This window comes from Panthera tigris, chromosome A1, assembly GCF_018350195.1.
Source record: "Panthera tigris isolate Pti1 chromosome A1, P.tigris_Pti1_mat1.1, whole genome shotgun sequence".
NCBI classification, from domain to species: Eukaryota; Metazoa; Chordata; class Mammalia; order Carnivora; family Felidae; genus Panthera; species Panthera tigris.
In genome coordinates, this window is record NC_056660.1 from 150194216 (window position 1) to 150215650 (window position 21435).

At 35.9% G+C, this 21435-nt stretch overlaps 1 pseudogene; it reads right to left on the reverse strand.

Moving 5' to 3' along the window:
- Positions 1-7538: 7538 nt before the first annotated feature.
- The window catches only part of LOC102959661, a 91739-nt pseudogene continuing 77842 nt past the window's right edge, over positions 7539-21435 (reverse strand).

The window sequence follows — 21435 nt, forward strand, 5'->3', positions numbered from 1 at the left end:
GCTGAAATGCAGGGGAAGTCTGCACACGTGTTTGGAAAGGAAGAAAAGGAAAAGCACAGGGATTTCTTGTTCTCTCCTTCATGTTCTGAGTTGCCAGGGTTGTCCAGACACCACTGAGAGATGCAGGGCTTTTTCACATTTACAGTATTTTCACTTCTGCAGGGTTAGCGCTACATGAAAAATGGGAATTTAGAGACAGATCAAACAAATGCTTTTCAAACTGTGGCACATTATTATTTTTGGACCCCCCCCCCCGCCTTCTTTGTATGCCAGGGAGGAAATAATAATTGCAGCTGACATTACTGAGCACTTACTATGTGCCAAGCACTGTGGCAAGCATGTTATGCAGTTCCTTCTTCTAAGACACCTGGAAGGTAGGTCCTTCTGTCACCATCACTTTGCAGAGGATGACATGAAGGCTGTGGAAAGGTGACATAACTTGATCAAGTATGTGGCAAAGCTGGGATTTGAACCCGAAGCTTCTAAAAGTCTTGCTCTTGACATCCATGCCTTAATGCGATCTCTAAAAACTTCCTGTAAAAATATGTTTTACGGCTTTCATTTAAGATTTTGGTGACTGCACCTTAATAACAATTATGTTATTATCTTCCTCTTTATGATCTTCTGCCATCAAACGGTAGGGTTCTCTGAAGGCAGGGACTGTATCTCCCTCACCTCTGCAACCCTTAAAACAAAGTATCTCGGACAGAATAGGAGCTAGAGAATCATTTGTTGAAATGCACTTTAGATTACCTCTGTATCTAAATAAAGCCCATCTAAACAAGTCCATTTCCCAAACACTGGGGTTTTCCTCTTCTTTGTAGCCATCCTCTTCTTGTTTTGTTTTCAAAAGGTTGATTTTGAACTGGAGGGACATTGCAGTTGTCTTGTCACTTAGCGTGATTTGAAAGTGAGAGTCTGTGTAGTGCTTTAGCCTGCCCTCAGCAATCAGGCCTCACACTCACAAGGCTCTGATTGTAGGAGTTGCCTTATTTGCATTGATGAGGATGAGCCAGCTGCTAGAGCATACAGAACTGCACCTGACACAATCACCGAGTTCAGGATTAGCGCGGGGAATCAGGAATCCACTGCGCTGCATGGCAATCTCAGACCTACATTAGAGTCACTCATGCAAAATGACCCAAATTTGCAATGAGCACAATTAGCAATCCAAAGATGCATGTTAATTTGGGGGCCGATATTTTCCTACATTTGCCTAAATTAAAAATAATAAATATACTCTTTCCTAGTTGAGTCTGGGCATGAAAATAATTCAGGGGATTGTAAGTTTGTAAAAAATGTGTAAACCCCGGAAAATGTGGATTTCTTTGGGTAACTAGCCACCCCCCCACCCCACCCCACACACACCCAAGGTATTAAGTTTGGCATCAAATATGGTAAGATCTTTGTGGTGTCATGTTCCTTTTTGAATCAATAGAAAACAGCTATTTATAAGGATAAAAATCCTAAAAATAGCAATAGCTGTAATACGTGGAAAAGGAAAGTCGAAGCTCTAAAAAGGGGATTTGATATTTTATATTATGTATTAATATTTCTGAGGCTATGTTTGGGTCACACATAAGCACAGATATACTCAGTGATTTCAGGATTTTCTAAAAGTGCAAGAGATTATGTTGAATTTTTATTAAACAGAGTCTATAAATCAAATGGAACATTCTCAAACCCTGAACTGTGTTTCCATATGCCTGTAGTCTATAGGTATTGAAATGCTCACCTATACTTTAGGAAAAAAAAAAAAAACACACACAACATTTTGCAAAAATTGAATAAATGATCATTTGAAGCAAAAGCATGCAGTTCAAAAGCTAAACCTCCCATTGGAGAACAGAAAATTTAATGAGCTTTTAATGGAATGCAATGCTCAGAGTAGTAAATTATTTGTTAGTTGACGATGCAATCAGCATGCTGATTAAGGTTGCTTGGTTTTTTACTAAACATTAACTGAATGAAAACGGGTAGTCCTTGTTCTGCTTGGGGGGCTTTAAGGAAGCAAATGGACTTTCAGAACAGAGATTGTCAATAAAGGTGAGTGCACTCCAGGTGTCATTTGAATATGATGATAAAATACTTCTGATAAATATTTAAAAGCATTTTAAATCCACAATGTTCGCCTAGTGTATTGTGGACTCTGTTTAAAGAAACAGTGGGCCTTAGCAGGCCTAACAACAATCCCTCTATCTCTCTCTAGAAAGAAATATCTAGATCTGCTTTCTTTTATTGCAAAAGAGAAAAAAAAAAGGGGGGGGGTGGTATGCTTTGAAAATATAAGCCAGCATGGACTCTGAGACCAAGAACTGTTTGGAATGTGAACCTAAAAAAAAGACAAAAAGGACAAAAATCAAAACAAAGGAAAATATCCTGACAGCAAATAAAGGAAGAGACATCTGTTTCTCTGGATAGATGAAGATAAAATTTTAATTAAGCAGTTTCGATATGCTGATGTTTTCAAATAATTGCTATTAGAATACATATATATTTTTAAATTTATAAATGACGGCATTCTGAGGGCAAGAAGTATTGTGAAATCGGAGTTATATCCTGTCTAATTTAGGAGGTGTGAAGGAGGGAATAAAAGAAAAAAACAAAAATTGAAAATAAATTATGTGAGGCTTCTTTTTGTTTTAAGATGGTTAATACAGAATTTACAAGGTCTATCATTTACCATATATTAATCTATATACATTAACTTTAAATATTGTTTCTGAGAGAGATTTTGTTACTAAATCTGTTTAAATTGCTAGATTTCTTTTCCCCCTCAAAAGAAGGGTGGGTTTTTTTGTTTGTTTTTCTCTCTACCAATTGCAGAATGATGGGTTTGTAGGTTAATTTTCTTTGAACAGCTACAAAGTTCTTTTTCTATAAATCCTAATTAGTTTCATCATTGGTGATTCTCTGGCAATGATCAGGTACCCTTAATATCCGATAAATAACTACCTCTCACTTTTAACTATTCCTGTTTATGACCCAAGAGGTTAAAAGCCTTTGACTGGCATTTGACTTCTGACCTCATATAAATGTTATCTTATCAGTTCCTGCTTGTTAACTTGTATTGAGTGCTTGTCCCTGATGGCTTTTAGATAAAGGGTTGTGGGCTTTTTTCTTTTTTTTTCCTTTTTAATATATTTCCTATAGGAACTAAACCATTTGCTTTGTTCTATGCCTGTGCACTTCAGTCTAGAGAGTAACCTGCTATAAATCTGTTATAAAGCCCCAAATATACTTTTATTTATTCTCGACATGATTTTAGTTTAGCTTTATGGGTGGGATTTTATCACTGAGAATATATATTTATTATAATTAATAGCAGTAATTACCAGTGATCTTAATCCTTTAACATGTTAGTCAGGAAGCTGGTTAGCTTGCTATTCTCTCTTTTAAAAAAATGCAAAAGTAAAAAAAAAAAAAACAATTTTAGCGTTGCATTTTGTACCAGCATGAGATGAGTTAGAGAGATAATTTATGGAAATCTTGTCTCCCCAGACTTTAGAAGTCTGCCTAATGAGAGAGTCATCAGAAAGATATATCTTTTTTAAAAAATCGAATCCAGACCATGAACAGGGTATTTTCGAACCTTTGGGGAGGAAGGAGGTGGCCTGGCGCCCTCCTTTGCCCTCTGTCCTAAGAATTAAGAAGGATTTCAGCCCTTTATTCCATTTGCAGCTGTGTGTGTTGTTCATACATTCAAGTGTGTATGTGTGTGAGTCTAGCCACTGTGTACAAATCTAAATACATTTGAATGTTTGCATTTTAATCTCTCCATACCTCGATGGCATCGTGAGAGTATTCTAGGCAGATACTGGTGCCTCCGAGGCTGCCTCATTTGCAAATGACCTACAATGTGATTTCTAAACAAAATATTACATTAATTTCTATGTGGAAAATAGGCAGAAAGGAGGGGGAAGAAGGAAGAGGCAGCCATCTTGGAGTCATTTTGCCTTTTAGCCTCCTTTCTCCTCCCAAGGCTCGAGAGTTAGAATATTACCTTTATTTTTAATTGGCCTTGAACGTAATGCAAGGAAGCACATACAAGAGACCTTTGTATTCGTGTTTGGGGTAGAAAAAAGTTGTAACCTCTTTGGACTTTAAATAATAACTGTGACTATAGACAAACTACACCTATTATTCTCAATCCTTCTAAATAAATATACATATAAATGAAGCATATGCCACAGCTTGTAAGAGACCTGTACAAAACCTATTAAGGGAAACAAATGTCTATTTGGACCATTCATTTACTACTATCTAAAGAATTAATATGTCAGTAAAGTTATCTGCCCTTCCTCCTCCCCCATTCTTTCTTTTCTCTCCAAACACACTCTCACATGCACATACACAAACACACGCATTCAGATACCCCCAATCTGGAGAAATGGCGACCTTGGAAAGTTGTTTTTTGTTTTTTGTTTTTTTTTTTAAATAGGGATTCCTTTTCTCTCAGGTCTTAAGTATTTAAGAAAGTAAAAAAAAAAAAGAAAAAAGACCAGCTTTTTATTTTTTATTTTAATTTTCTGTGTGTGGAGAGCTGCTCTGGGTCTGTAATGTCCTAACACTGCTTTCATCATGCTCATATTCTGGCAACACACAGGTTTAACACAATTTGTCCTAACTTTTCATTTCAACCATTGCTTTTCTCAAAGTGGTCAGAGTTTAAAGACTGCAAAAGCAAAGGGAAAAGAAATACCACGGCAGGGGGAAAAACAAACCAACCCCCAAACTGGTGCTGGTATTCACAGCATTGACACATTCTCAAATGTTTTCTCTGTAGTTATAACACAAAAGCGCTTTCTTCCCTGTTTTGATGTGTTAAAGACGGAAAGAGAGAGGACACTTGGAAGAGGTAAAATAAGTATTCGGAAGCACAGAGAAGGTGTTTCTTTTCTGAATATCCAGCATGTGTCAATAACATGTAGATGCTTATAGTTTCATATTAATTAAAAATTTTTAAACGGAGAGGGGATGAAAAGTTAAATTTAAGCAAGTTGTGTCAGATCCACTGAACTTTGAGCTATTGCCTTTCTGTGTGTAATTAATTAGAAGTGCATCCGAAGCCAATCATTCTGCTATCTCTGAAATAAGGATATCCAGGATCCTAAGTCCCTCTGAAAAGGGTGTGAGGGGATCAGTAACAAATTAGTATCTAATTCTGGTATTTGGCAGAAGAAACCACAAACTTTATTTTTACTCCTTCAATGTCAGTAATCTGAACTAATTTTTCTAGCCAATATTATTTGCAGATTGTTTTACTGAGTGAAACAAATACGGATTTGAAAGACAAATAATGACCTGATTACTAAACACTCTCTCCTATTCTGACGGCCAGATTCTCTGAGTTGAATCCCAGAGTCCTTTCCTATTGTATTTTGTGTCCTGGCTTTTTTAAAAATAAGATTTAAACATGTAAGCTAGGTCATTTCAAAATTGGTATAAGTTATACTATTGCTTTTTTATATTTAATTATCAATATATAGTGATAAGTCTTGGTATATCCAAAGCAAAAAAAAAAAAAAAAGTGTTTACTTACACCAGTTTCTATACCAATCAAAATGAACTCCCCCAAACACTTTTGGTGTAGTATTTTAAATCGTAGTTAGAGGAAGAAGATGAAGGGGAATCAGGCTTTTGGTTTTTCTGTAGAGCTGCATCATCAAGATTTATGAAGTTACCTAAGGGTGTATTAAAATATATTGCTTTTCTACATTTATAAGTTTATAAACTTACCTTAGGAATATATTAAGAAATACAGCCCATTTGTTTTTTTCCCCCCAATTCCCTGACAAAAATCAAACCTGCTCTGTCTGGAAAAAAAAAAAACCCAGAGACTTCTGTGATATCATGGACTTTTTTGTATTTCAGCAAAGAAGTAGAGCACATAGAGTCAGAAATATCAACATTTTTAGGACCTAAATTATTACTGTTAAGGCAAGACCTTCCTTTGGCAAGACCGATGGAGACGGATTTCTAATTTCCTTGGTTTCTGTCCTCTCTTTCATGTGTTTTCTTTATTTGTATAAATTAGCTTTGTCCTTTCTTAGTAGAATGTTTAATTTGGTCACATGCTTTCCCAGATAGATTCTCATTCCCACTGCCTCCAACTTGTGTTGGTTTTGGAATGGGAAGTGGTTTTCCTCATTTAAAAAGCTTTGTAATTCAGACTCAGAGGACCAGGACCTCTTTCTATCCATCTGGACATGCTCAATGGGTCACACCCAAGATCAGAAGCCATGTTCCTATCTTCCTTATGGGAAAATGATAAAATAATATCCACAAGCATCTGATACCAGGGGCACAGCCTGGACACACACACCTTGCCCTCTTCCCCTTGGCCTTGCATGCCCTGAAGAATGAATACATCCATCTCCAAAGCTGATGCTTCGAAGTGACCAGTCAGATGCTCGCAGGTCAGCTGGCTGTCCTCTTGGACAGAGGGTCCATAAATCAGAGAGATGTTGGTGTGGTTGAAAGAGGAAGGTAGTCTAGCCTGAGGGAAGCCACGTAAATCTCTCCCAGAGCATTGTTCCTGGTAGGGAGTGGGGGTGAGAGTTGGGGTAGCTCCTGGGGCCTCGAGCTGTTATTAATGCCCTGGCCCTCCTGCAGTGGGTGCTAACTTGTTGTGCATGAGAGCTGCCGCCACCCTTCCCAAACATCGGACCGCTTGGAAAAGTCAAGCACTGCTGAGCCCTGATTTTCATTTAATAGTCAAAACCAAGATGCATTTGGGCTATGATGATAGGACAGCTCCCTTGAAAAGATTATTTGAACTACAAAGGCATTCATTTAGGGCTAGCGATGTTGCAAAAGGGCCTGCTAGAAATTAGCAGCCTGTCCCGGTATTTGGAGAGCAAGAGTGACAACTTATTGGAAGTTCTCAAGGAATCATTTATATTTCACACTCCACTAGGCAGCTGATTTGAGATTGTCTGTTAGCATAACAAAGGCTCTGAGCCTGTGAACTTCAGAAACCTTTCGACCTCTTAGCTGCTGGCATGAATAGCCCCCAGTCCTGCCTATAGAGATCTCCCAAAGCTCCCCTGTTCGTGGCTAAATTGTTAATCAGGGTAATTTAATATAGTTTTCAATATGCCTCATCTCTTATTGGGAAAGGTATTCACAGCTTCCCTACCCCTGAAAAAAAGTTCTTTTATTCAAGTGTGAGAGGGGCAGCTGCAGACAGACCCCCATCCCTTGCTGCTCCCCCCACTGCTCTGTAGCAGCGGCGATGTTCCGAGCAGCAGCCCTAGCGAAGGGCCAGAAAAAGAAACTCGAACGATGATGCCTTTGCACGCACTCCAACCTGAACCTGAGATTCCAGCCTATTTACGCTAGGAACCGACAAAACAAAAACCCAAGGCTCAGCCATAACTGACATCTCAGAGCCAACACACACGCGCACACACACGCACACGCACACGCCACACCCCCTTCCCCTCCCTCCCTTCACCATGCTTCCCCTCCCTCCTCATCTCCCAGCTAAGCTTCTCTTCTGGCTCTCGACAAAATGCACCAGACCCCAAGGCCTGCTAATTTTCATTGCTCTCACTCTTGGAGGCAGCCCACACCCTCCTGCACGCTCCTTCATAGTCACCCTCAGCCCGGAGCCCGCATCCTTTCCCTGTGTCACATACACTTGCTCTCACCGGCTCCCTCGCACACTATCAATTCACATGCACATTAGTTAGCTGAAAAGAGCCAGAGCACAAATATATTCATTTTAATCCAGTTAAGACCTAAGAGGTCTCATAGGATATTATTCAATAGTTTGAGAATCAAGTATAAAACTCAGATTTTGCCACACTGTTTCATCTCAGAGAGGCCTACAGCCTGCCTTTCTTTCACTTTCCGCCTGTACATAATGTAAAAAAATAAAATAAAGTGATTAAAAAACAATCACAAGCAAACCACCCTGTTCTAGGCAATCACTGTTCAAATATCATTATTTTGTCTTTTTTAAACGACCTGTTTCTCATACCCATGTACAAAGTCGGAAGAAAAATGTCATACAAAGAAGGAAAAAAATATGAAGTCGCTACCTTTAAAAATTAAAAATGAGAAGACACAATCTCTTAATCTTATTTTTCCACGTGAGAATTTTAAGACTTCTATAATCTTTCATCATTCATTTTTACATGAGAATTTTAAGACCTCTGTAAAATGTATCTGAATATTTCCTGATTGCTTTGGTGGTGATTTTCTGTGCAATTGTGCTCTGTCTTTGTGCGGGTTGAGGCCCTGTGTCTTGCTTCTTCCTGGAACAGCCATTTCTCGTTAGCCCAGTCTTGGTTGGTGTACCACTCTCTCAGCCTCCTAAAGTTGGATAAAGCCAGGATCTAGTGCCTGAAGTATTTCCTTTGAATTTGCTCTAGTTAGAGTGGTCCCTGATGAGGGTGCAGACTTTGTTAACTCACTTGAGATCCTAGTCTACCTAGCATCTCAAAACTGCTGAGATGGGAGACAAATTCTTTCTATAGGATCAGAGAAAGGATTACTAACCTCCAAACAGGAAGTACAAATATACACCCATAATTAATAAAACAAAACAGCCCAGCCTCTTTCTCAAGATAATTTTTCTTGGAATTAAAAAAAAAATTAAAAAAATACATTTCCTGGTCAATTTTAATATCTAAACAATGCCCAGAGGTGACACTTTGGAACAGAAAATAAAGTAAGTGTATTTGGTTATTGTTTCATATGGCAATCCCAAAATCTGCATTTTTCTTGAAAATAAATCTGACCACCTAAATTTCAATGGTGTGGAAGTTTTTAGATTATAAGCATTTTCATCAATAATGTATGCATTATTCATTTTAATGATAGGATGTTTAGCTTATTTTACTCTGTAAGTAGTGCTTTTCATTTTCGTGATGTCTTAAACCAGAATATTTAGAAAATATTAATTGATAATTACCACAAGTCACTGAATCAATATTTCTGGTTTCTCCTTTAAAAAGCCAAAAAAATTGAAGCATTCATATATAAATTAACAGAAATTTAACTTTCAAAAGATGGCTAGAGACCAAAAAATATTATGGCTTTTAAACCCAAGAAAGAAAAAATACACAATTTACATTTTTTCAGTGCTTTTGCTTAACATTTTTTCATTAGCCTTTCCTTCATTAGAATTTATGATCCATGTCCATCATTACACTTTCACATCTCTGATTTCTGTTAAATTTTCTAACAAAGGTTAATAAATATAAAGGAGTAAAAAGGTCTATTTACTTTCATCTGAAGTGCTCAATATTTCAAGGTTATTTGTATTTGCATGTAAATTTTTCCATGTTCTAATTTAAATTATCAAAATCTGAGTGGAATTAATTCTGTTTGGACTTAGGAAGTAACAGGGATTTTTTTTTTTAAGAAAGTGAACAATGTGATTTTGCTAAATTATAACATTTTCTTGGTGTTGGGCCATCTAACACTCTCTCTAGCATGGCACAATTTGGGCTTCACATTTATGGAAGGAAAAGGGTTGGGGGGAGAAGGATATATATTTGGAATGGTGTTTGACAGGGGGAATGAACGCAGACACCAGAACAATTATATTACAATCCCATTGGGAATGCCAGCACCAAATTTAGCCAGACTGATGGGGTACTGTCTAGACGGTCCCTTTTGTGTATCAGCTGTTTTTTCCCTGCTTTATTGCACTGCCTGAATGTGTGAGTTGAAAATGCATATGGATCCCCAACATAACCATTCCTGCAACTATACATTGCTATTAAACTTCCTCTCATTTGGCTGAGAATCAAGGATTGTGTATTCCTACTGTATTTCCTTTACAATATTTTGTAATTAAAATGCAGCTTCCAGAACTAGTGGTTTAACAAAGCTTCTAAGACAAAGTAGAAGGTGCCTAGGCTGTTTTATTATATGACAAAATAAATGTACTAGGTAAACATTTCTATCTCCTCAAACATGTCCACCTCTTTTCTACACAAGTTAAAGAAAGCCAGGAAGAAAAGAAATAAAACAATGAGAAGAAAAAGGCATAGCACATGTAAATTACCACCTTTCCTTTTGAAAAGGGCAAGGATAGAAAGAAAGAATATTTATTAAATGTTTACAGTGTAATTAATTGCAGTGTGTGTGGTTTTCCTTTTTTTTTCTTTTTTTTTTTTTCTTTTCTTTCTCTCTACTTGGTAAACCAAATAGAGTTCAGTAATCAGGGTTCTTGTGAGGGCTTAGAAATAGATTCTCAAACTCTTTAAATACATGTTTACAAGATTACTTTAGTGTTATTGGGCAGATAGGAAATCCCAGAGACCTTTCACATCTGGGCAACTGTCAGGATTTTGTTTTGTTTGTCAAGATAGTGCAGGAAGGCTACTTCTTACTTATATGTGATTACAGTCTCCACACAAAACATTCATTGTTCAAAGGAGCAAGAAGGCACCCCTAAATAGGATACATTCCATGGGTGATAGGTACTAAGGTTGGATGCCTTTGCTAACAACCAAGAATTTGAAATGAGCACAAATTAATTATTCCAATGAGAAAGTGAGAAATAGAAAAACACATAATGCTCATCAAAGTAGGTATCAGATCTACCTCTGTCTACGAAAGGTTAATCAGCAACTTTTGTCTACAGCTGCCAAGAATTGAAAGGTATAAGAAGTTGGAATTCCACAAAATATGTCAGTATAAATAAAAATCAGGGCACAAATGAACCCACTGTTTAGAGAAGAGAACCCTATGTTTCATAGCGCAGATAACTTTTATTAATATGCACACACAAGCAGGAATTCTATATTCCATTTGCTGTAATTTTTTTCCCTTAACAAAAAGAGAAATGGTAAAAGTTTTTGCCCTTATTAAGGAAAACAAAACCAAAGGTAAAGTTGGTGATAGAAAAAAAAAATTAATAGATACATTCTGATTTCTTGAGCTCAATTTTGTCAGTGACTAAATGATGGAATTTGGATTTAAAAAATTTTCCATACCTTACCCCTGGAATTCAATAACCACCACCTACTAAGGACAATGAAGATTTTATCCATCTTTTGAGGACTGTGCGTTGAAGACGGCTAGAGGAAAGAGAAAGTAAATTTTATTCCCAATTTTAATGAACAGGAAAAGGCTAGAAATCACCTACTTTTTGCTTTGAAACATCAGATCACAAATCAACCATCATAAAATATGATGATGGACACAGGATTGGGGAAACTTCCTGGTTGGCAGAGGTTATGAGTCTTGACCAACTGACATTGAACATGGAGACCTTAGGTTGCACTTGTAGGTATCGATGCTAACAAACTCTAACGCCTAAGTTTGGTATGATTGAGAAAAAGAAAATACAACCAAAGGCAGTGACAGAGAGCAAAAGAAACCAAGGCTGGGAAATAAGCAAGCAAGAGAAAAATGAGGTGGGCTGGGGGAGAGCGGTGGTTGGGGGTGACGTGCAGGGTGAGTGAGAAAGAAAGAGCAAAGAATGAATATTCTAAGCATTGTTTTAATCTAAAACAGAGATGCTTCCAGGAGAATGCATTTCAATGGAGCTGAGCCAAAAATAATTATAGAGATTTTCTTGTTTTGTTTTGTGAATGAAGAGCATCTCTTTTCTCTGGAGATGCGAGAGAGAAAGGACCAGAGCCAAGAGATTGAAGTGATGCCCCTCTGCCCCTTTGCTTCCACACAGCACAGTAGCAGACCTTTCTTTCTTCCCTTTTCCAAAAGCTATTGGCACTGGATTGTGCTAGGAAGAGAGGGAAGTGGCAGCAGGCCCTCAGACCTAGCTGGGTTTTCTATTCTAACAATAGCTTGTTTACTCTGATAAGGCTGAAGTATTGAAATTGGAAGCGAGATTGGGGTGGGGGGGCAGAGATACATATTTTAGGTTCTAGAAATAAAACTGAGCTATTTACAACTAAGAATATTTCCCTGTTTGGGATACTTGAAACTTCCCTTGGGGTTTGTTTTACCAATTACATTTGTTTCCTTGTTTTTCATCATCAATAGCAAGCTACTACAGGAAATAAAGTATTCTCTCAATTTTCCTCCATTTTTTTCTGTGATGTAAAAATCTTTATCTTGGAGCCTTTTTTACAGGGGAAAAATTGTCATTTGTTAAAATAGCTTGGGCTGTGACTGAATTTTTTGTGAAAGCAACATACTATACTCTTCATGAAAACTGGAAGAAAAAATTTTAGACTAATATGAAACATACAGGATTGGGGGGAGAAACCCACCAACATTAACAGACTTTTGGGAGGATGGAAGTAATTATAACTCAGAACTAATACCTAAAGACTGTTCATTTTCTTAAGTCAAATTGATTTGCGTACAAATCACACTATTAAGTACTGTCTGAACCTGAATACTCTCTCCAAATCTCTTATTTTAGCTGTTGTGCAATGCTAATGTCCCTGTTGTCATTTTTATCATTCATAGATGTTAATTCTACAAGTAGGTTTAAGGTACCACTTTTATCTTTGTATTACCTGAATTTTTAAAAAGCAATTTCAGAAACCTAAGAACCAGTTCCTTTCCTCCACATCATATTTCACAGCTTGTAAAAACTGACATTCATTCTTCATAAATATTTGACCTGTTAAATTTAACAATTTTGGCATCCAGTAGAATAGCATAGCGAGCTTAACGGGTTAACACCATATAGGTAGACTTAATGGGTTAACATCAAAATGACCTTGATGTGAATTTAAAACAAGAAAAACTATTTGTGTTGCATTAGTAGTCAAGATTATCTATTGGCTTAAGTATAAACATCTTAGATAGTAGCAAAAATGGATATAATTTTCTTTAAAACTTTTACATGTTAAAATTGTTCTGGTTTTTCTGTCAAAAAACCATCGAAATGTATAGGAGATGGCAGTAAAGTTGTATAATTCTATTATGTTGTTAAGGGTTTTTTTTTTATTTCTTAAAGATGGAAAATATCTTCATGTACATGGGACTTTATTTAGGGATTTTCAAAACATGTTTTAAATGTCACTGTGAATATATTGTGTAAATCTATGAATATGAGTTTTATAAATCCACATTTAATTTAATTAATCATATTGATTCACTTGACATTTTTCTTCTCCTAAATCTCCCTTTCCTTTTTTTCCCCCAATCTCTCTATTAAAAGCAATTCATTCACAGTGGTAGACTAATTTTTGAAGCAGATTTTACAAAATAAAACCGACGATGGTTTTGGAAGAACTTTTAAAAGCATTCAACTTAAATTTGTTAGAAGTGGTTAAAATGATTATTTAAGAATTCAAAGTACTTAATCACACTAATCTTAACATTATATTTAAAACCCAATACCCCAAATGAGCAGATCTACTTTTTTAAAAGAGCACTTGTTAATATTAAATAATCAGAAAAATCATTAACATGCTTTAAAGCAAAACAAGCGATAAGATTAGCAACAAATGTTTATTTTGCCAAGTTTTAAAAGAACACTTTACCCCTTTTAAAACAAAATAACTTGTAAAAGAGCAAAATATTTAGTGATATTTAGGATCTATTAAAAACCCCAATATACACAATTTGAGAATATATATTTGATTTTACTGCATCGTTGAAATTGTCGATGGAAAATATTAGTCTAGCAAAACATTTAGAATATGGTGTATAATAATTTATTATTAAAGGCAAAGTGATATACCACACCAACATATGCATTTACTATCAAGCTCTAGAACTAATTAGGAAATGAAGAGATAACGACAGATTTACAATTGATAGGTGTCCCAAAGATGTTAGTAATAATAAGTAAGCTAAAATGAATACAGAGCCCTAGGTACATGCATCAAGGTTTCTACATTTTCTAAGAGTATATAGATACATGTGTACAGATATGCTAAATGCAGATGTATTTGTCATTTATTTGCACTGGTCATCATATTATAAAATGGATTTTTAAAGGTCCTATCTTGACCAGTTCTTTCTTAGCCCCAAATTACTAAACCAGTTTCAAAGCTTTGCTCAGAAAAGTTATATTTCACTTAAAACCAACCACAGATATTGCCCCAAAGGAAGTCTTGTTTGCTTGTTCTTTTCATTTTGTAGTGGTATGTATGGAGTCCAACAAGCAACTGTGGGGGGCGGGGAGGGGGAGGAAGCAGCAAGAAGCAATCAAAAGGATTAGGATGGAAACTTCCTCAAGCTTCACGGGCTTGTTTGCTGGCCACAGATGCCATTATGGTGTATAGATAAGATATGTTTAATATGAAGACTTTAAAAAGAGCCTTCACACTCCTGAAAATTCAGAGGCAAAGCCGAGCCTCTTTCTTTAGCCCATATACTTCACTACATTGGCCCAGGAAGCCTGGCTAAAGATAGTTTCATCCAGCTCACATGCTTGGGTTTTGTCACTTCATGTCATAACCTCCACATTACTTAAATGTAGTTTTAAAATGTGTTAAACGGAAATGCTGATATAAGCCTAAATGTAGCTGCACTTGCTGTTTCTGCTCTAAGTTCATTCATGGTAGTGGATTTAGTTAAAGGGCCCAGAACAGCCATGCTTAACATTAGGGAAACAAAATCCTCTTGGCTTCAATGGGGGCTAGGTATATGTCAGAGCAGTGGGGACTCACCGTAGATATTTGAGATAAGTACCTTCTGTAGAAACGTACACATTTCGTTGATGTCCCATATAATGTGAAGAAAAATATGCTGCATTACAAATAAAGCCCCATTAGCTTTTTTTTTTTTTTGATACTAAATGCTTTTGTATATATCTTGGACACAGAGAATATGCAATAACATTTATGATAGTAATAGCTGACTCCAAATAAGAATGGCTAGTGATCCTAGGTGTCTATTGAATCATAATCAAGGACTACCTGGTAAGCATTAAATGACAATAAAGGGTATTCTTACTAAAATATTAGATGAATTGATAATAAAGAAAATGGTCATTTTGACAGAAAAGCCAACAGAAAATAGCAGTAATTATGTGTGCCTTGTACACGAGCACACTGCATTACATGCAGTATGCAATGTGCTATTATAAAAAAAAAAAAAAAAGCATGGTACCTCTTCTGGATGATACAGCTGCATTAGGAAGTTTTATAGAATGGCTTATTTTCCAGAATACAACATTTAGCTTTTCCACATGCTCTTTTGGTAGAATTTCTCCTCCCAGTTAAAAACTGGTTTTCATCATACAACTGCATAATTATTTTCTGCAACTAGCGATAATTACTTGTTTTGTGTATCTCTACTAGAGTGATTCAGTGTTTGCTGTTCTACCTCATAAAATGCATCTGTATTAGAGGCATGTGAAAAGGAGTATTGACCTTATATAATATATTGCTATATTGGTAGGGGCACACAGCGCTAATTCTTTGTAAGAGGCACAAAAGTCTATATTGCTTTGAGTTTTCCTTTTTGAATGCTATGTGAGTTTTCTGACTAAAGCATAAAACTGGAGGTAACTGAAGACAAGAAACCTCACAACATGGAAATTACTCAGTACACAAAGAAATTCCCTCTCAGATAAATGTACAATGGGTGACTGAATAAAAAAGGCCGTTGGAGGGATTTGTTGATAGTGGCATCACAGAAAACTCTGGAATCAGTGTTTGTGAGATTTGTCACACCAAAAAATCAAGAACAGATTCCAAATCATTCAAGAATATCTCATCATTTTATGTCACTCACAAAGCCCTCCACAAATAAAAATGAAAATTAAGCAGAGCCCCTCCTGCCAGTCTTTTTATCTTACAACAGCCTTTCTCTTTCTCTCTTTTCCTTCCAACTCTTATTTGTCTGAGGTTCTCCTTTCTTTCAAGTTTTCTTTAATCCTTGCTTTCCCCATGTCCCTGTTTAGTCTTATTCACCAGTGATGCCAACAAAAATAAACAGTCTGTTTAAAACAAGTGAGTCAATGCCAAAAAAGACATGATTGGTGTGTAGCTTATTTGTTATTTTTATTTTTTAGTGAAACTACACCTGTGGCATTGTCTTACTTAATTTTTTCTTATCATTTAAAAAACACAACACAAAGAAAATAGCAGAGAATCGAAGGGCTATTTAATGTCTTTGGATTTATTTATAAATATATGTAATGTTAAATGCAGCGAAATCCTTGTGAGACTACTTTCGTGCTTACTGATCCCAGGGTGCAGAAAGAATTAGCTTATCCAGGAAAACTCAAAGTCATAATTAGTCTTGTGAATTATAATAATCGGGTCTCATCCTACATTTCTTTCTCATGTGGTACTCCCAGTGGGAGTTCTGCATGAAAAAGGACTACAGGATTGGGCATTAATAATGGTATACCTGCGAAATATGAGCATTTTCCTACAGTGCCAATCAATGAAATTAGAAATCTGCCCCGTCTCAGTCCTATGCCCTTCAACCAATTAGAAGATTAACACCAACAGATTTTTCAAATTTCAAAAGGAAATTTTACTCTTAGTTTTAAAAATACCTCTTAAAATTATAAAATAAAACAGAAGTTTTTCCCCCTAATGAAATATATCTTTCACTCCTGACTTACAGGTATAAGGCTGTAATTAATATTTTTATTTTTTTATTTTTATTTATTGTTTTAAATTTTTTCTTAACGTTTATTTATCTTTGAGAGAGAGAGAGAGAGAGAGAGAGAAAGTGGGGAGAGGCAGACAGAGAGGGAGACACCGAATCCGAAGCAGGCTCCAGGCTCAGAGCTGGCAACACAGAGCCCGACACGGGGCTAGAACTCATGAATCCCAAGATCATGACCCGAGCTGAAGTCATACACCCAACTGACTGAGCCACCCAGGTGCCCCTAATCTTTATTTTTAAAAAGTTACCAACGCTTACGTTTTGGATAATTTCCTCAAACAGATAGAAACAAAAGAGCAAGTAAGGGAAGAATCCATGAAACTCAGGAGAAAGCTTTAAGTAACTTGAAGTCTCTCAGATCAGCTGTTTTTCCTAAACTGTTTCCTCAGGGTTGACTGACAGAGATGACCGATGGTTTTAGTACACAGACCTAGCCTAAATTCAAGAAAAAAAGGGTAATAGTTTACCAATCCTGAGGTGTTGATATTTTGTCACAGAAATACTTCGTATATGATTTACATTAGGATGAACCAGGCTTAGAAAAGTAGGCAGAACTCAATCACAACTGTACATGCATCTAAAGTCTAACCTGCATGGCTCTACTTTCAACAGGTGAATGAATAAACACCATAGTATATTAAAACAATGGAATACTACACAGCAATAAAAAAAATGAATCACTGACACATTTTGCAATATGGAAGGATTGCAACCTAAATATGCTGAGAGAAGCTAGAAAAAAAAGAGTACAAATTATTTATATAATAGTCTAGGAAATTCAAATTAATATATAGTGACAGAAAGCTGACTGGTAGTTGTCTGAAGGAGTGATCAAGAGGTGGGAATTAGAGGTATAAGGAAACTTTCAGGAGTGATGGATGTATTCATTGTCTTGACTATGGTGATGGTTTCACAGTTGTATACAAATGGAAAAACTTAAAGAATTATACAGTTAAGGGGTGCCTGGGCATCTCAGTTAAGTGTCTGATTCTTGATTTCAGTTCCAGTCATGATCTCACGGTTGATGGGTTTGAGCCCTGCATCAGGCTCTGCACTGACTGTGTGGAGCCTGCTTGGGATTTTCTCTTGTCTCCCTCTTTCTCTCTTCCCCTCCTGTGCGTGCGCTCTCTCTCTCTCTCTCTCTCTCTCTCTCAAAATAAATAAATAAACTTTATGAAATAATTACACAGTTAAAAAAAGAAGTTTGTTATATGTTCATTTTACCTCAATAAAGCTGTTAAAAGTAAATGAACTGATTAGAATGGATATAGCAACCAATCACCAATCAGAATGGATACACCAATCAGAATTTGAACAATAGGTTTCAGGATTATCTAGGTAATTGGGACCATTTAGTTGACCATGAAGTATGTAGAGATTGGGATGACCCTCTTCATCCCCTCCCTGACGTTTATGACCCCTGGAAAACCATTTTCCACCTCTCTTGCTAAAGCCAATACAATTAGGAATAACGTGAGCATCACCACTTTTACATTCTACCTCGAACAGTGCCACAAACCATGTGACTTAGGACAGGTGACAAAACTAATGTCAAAATATTACTCGACAATTGTTTGCAGTAGAGGTAAACTGCAATATATTTTTTTCTAGAGTAAATGGGATCCATCTAGAAAGTATTTCAGTTTTATAATTGTCTATTTTGCCATAGCATCTCTATAAAGATTTTATCCTCCCTTTTTTTGCTATCATGCACGTGATAAAAATGGAGTGAGAAGGCGAAATTGGGGATACCGTTATCAAAACAACATAAATGACCCAAAGATATCTGTCTCAGGTAGATAGCCTATGTGACATGATCAATTTCAACTCAATTCAGCAAAAATTTATTAAAATACACTGTAAGGTACAAAATCACCATATTCCAAAATCACTCTATCCTGGAATGGAGGACAACTGACTGAATGCCTTGTGTAGAATAAAGGATTAAGATAACTCCAGGTTATTATTTTTAACTGTTCTATTTTATTTATAGTGAATGTTGTGTTTATTTACTTACAACTGAATTTTTAGATGCATAACTTGAGTTTGACGAGAGCCCATCTCAGGGACAGAGAAAAAAATAGTCCTCCATAGTTTTTAAGACTCTCAGTGACTAAACTGAAAGAAAAACATATGGGGGGAAAAACTGGAAGCAAATTGAATACATGTGCAAAAGTGACATTTTACTAAAAGAACATGCTTAAAACTGGGTTTCTTGAACATATGTCAATGAAATTGAAAATGAAATGTAGTCAGTGAGTAGAATGTATTTCTGAATGCAGAAGAACACGTGTGTTACATTACCTAAAATGGAAACGTTTTTTCATCTTGTCCCACTATGATTTTTTTATCCTAATTTTAGAGATACGATATTAAAAATATGTTAAAACAATTCTGTTTAGGGATTTAGGTACATTTTAGTTTTTAAAAATCTCCATCATTTTGCCAGGGTCAATCCTCACATCTCATAGATTTCCAAATTAAAATTTACAAAATGAAAAATGTGCCACTGATCTTGGATTTAAACTCATAACTTATGTTAGTATGTAGCTAATTCTTGCATTTTAAACCTGTGTACAACAGCTATGGTTAAATATTTTTCTGATGTTTTTTCAAAATAGAAAAAAATAAGAGAAGTTCTACTTTGTACTTTGTTCATTTCTCCTGGTTTTCTTTTTCATGTCTTCTTTCCTCTGTTCTTCCTTCTTTTTCTGTCACTTCATTACTTAGCTTCTGATTTTTTCAGCTATTGTTAATGTGGGTCAGTGACCAAGACTTTGTCTTAACCTTGAAGATGCAATTGCTTTAGGCAAGTCCTCACGCTATTTCTCCACTGTGCTTAGACGTTAAAAGAGCTCTTCAGATACAGTGTCTGTGAGACTGTTTTCTTTTGTTACCATTCAGCACTGGATTTTAATTTAACCAGGACCAGTTTGGTGATAAAAGAATTCAAAGGGTTTTGAAGAAAAAAATAATACAAAGAAAACAGTAAAATAAAATAAATAAAAAACAAACAAAAGGTTTTTAAGAGGTCCCACCACTGCCATCTCCCTACCTAATTTCTGATGTTCCATATAATCTAGTCAGATGAATACACCTTCTTCCCTTCATACTTTTTGGTAAGAATCAAAAAAAGCTGTCTGGAAGTGGATACATACAGGGGAAACCCTGTACTTAGATTCCTGGAACTGGGGACTCTTGCTAGAATAATCCAAAGAACCTTTGGTATAGAGACAACTAAAAGAGCAGATTTCTTTGCTCTGTGGAATAATCTCTTGGTGTTCAGCGATGACTGCTTGTGGTTGAGATGCTCAGTCAACTTCTATTTCTCCTGCACTCCTTACCTGAAGGGAGATTTAAAGTGGCCATGGTATTTTATGGCCACATTCCAGATATCTAGGTTTTTCATCTGTATACATTGGCAAAAATCCACCCTACTCATCTCATTGTATTTTCTTTAGGGCCCAATGTGGTACTGTATGTGAAATCACTTTGCAAACTATAAAAACATGATAAAAATGTGAGTATTGTTTACTGAAAACAATAGAACACTAGAAACTGATGTGGTATATATATAGCATTATCAGCCAGGTACATATCAATCAATTCAGGACCTTCATTTTTTAGGTCCTGACACAAACACCTTGTTTGTGCAGACAGACTTTTTTTTTAGTTTACAGAAAATCAGATCATTAGGTAGGGCTAACAAGCCGCTCCTTGTGATGTTTTCCCATGTAATCTGGAGGAAGTATTGAGAGAGTCTGTCAGCACTGAACCATTTGGACATGGGAAATCTTATCAGAAAAAAAATCTTGTCTTAGAGATATGTGAAAAATGTCCATGGACAAGCGATTTAGGTGATATTGCTAATAAACCCTATCCTCTATTACCACATACCCATTCTCCAGCAAACTTACAGACCCTCCTTTTCTCTCATTGATCCACTAACATAAAGTCTTTTTCTAATTCACTATTATAAGTAATTACAATTAGAATGGATTTATTAATTAATGTCTATTATAATCATCATTAATTAATCTTAACTATACAGTATTTCATATAATCTGTTCCATAACTCTTCATCTTTAGAAAGAGAATTCAGAGTTGCCTCTGAGACAGTGGAACTCACGAAATCAGTTAGGGACTATAGACAGAACAAAGAAATAAAACTATTTAGCACTTCAGAATGAAGAGCCAAACAGGAATTGCAAATCCCCATGTTTATTTTGCCTGCAACAGGTTAAATCACTTAAAATTGGAAAAATCAATGCAATATTCAAATTCTACTTTGTACAGTGTTTTTACTCATCAACTATCCAGGAATATGATAATCTCAAAGTTTTACTCAGAGATCTATAATATTTAGACAACAAAAATTTTATTTACTTTCACTCAAATTTTTGTAAAAAATAAAATCAAAAGAAAGTAGTTTTTTAACTCAGAGCCTGACACTTATTTGCAAGAAATTGATGTTGATCGGAAAACAAAATACTGTTTTAATCTATGTCTGAGGAAAGTTAGGAGAGCCTTTTAGAATATCCAAGTTCCATGTATTTACTTTAAAATGGCAACCTTTGCTAACTACCTTATTTACCTGCAATGAATTATTTTTACAAGTGTTTACTGTCCTTTCCAAAGACTAACATATCATGTCAACACTTTTTCTAATATAATGTCAAGCGGCAAGAATTATACAGAATACTGTTTCAAAGTAAGCAAACTTATACTGTGGGGATGACTGATGTAACCTAAGCAGATATTATAAGCAGAGACAGATACAGGCAAAGTTTTTGCCTTAAGAGATCCTAAAATGAAGTTGGATTAGAGGAGATACAGAAGACAAAAAATTACACCTGTAATTTACCTTTTCCCCAAATAACTAGCTCTGTTATTACCTTCTACTGATAATTGATT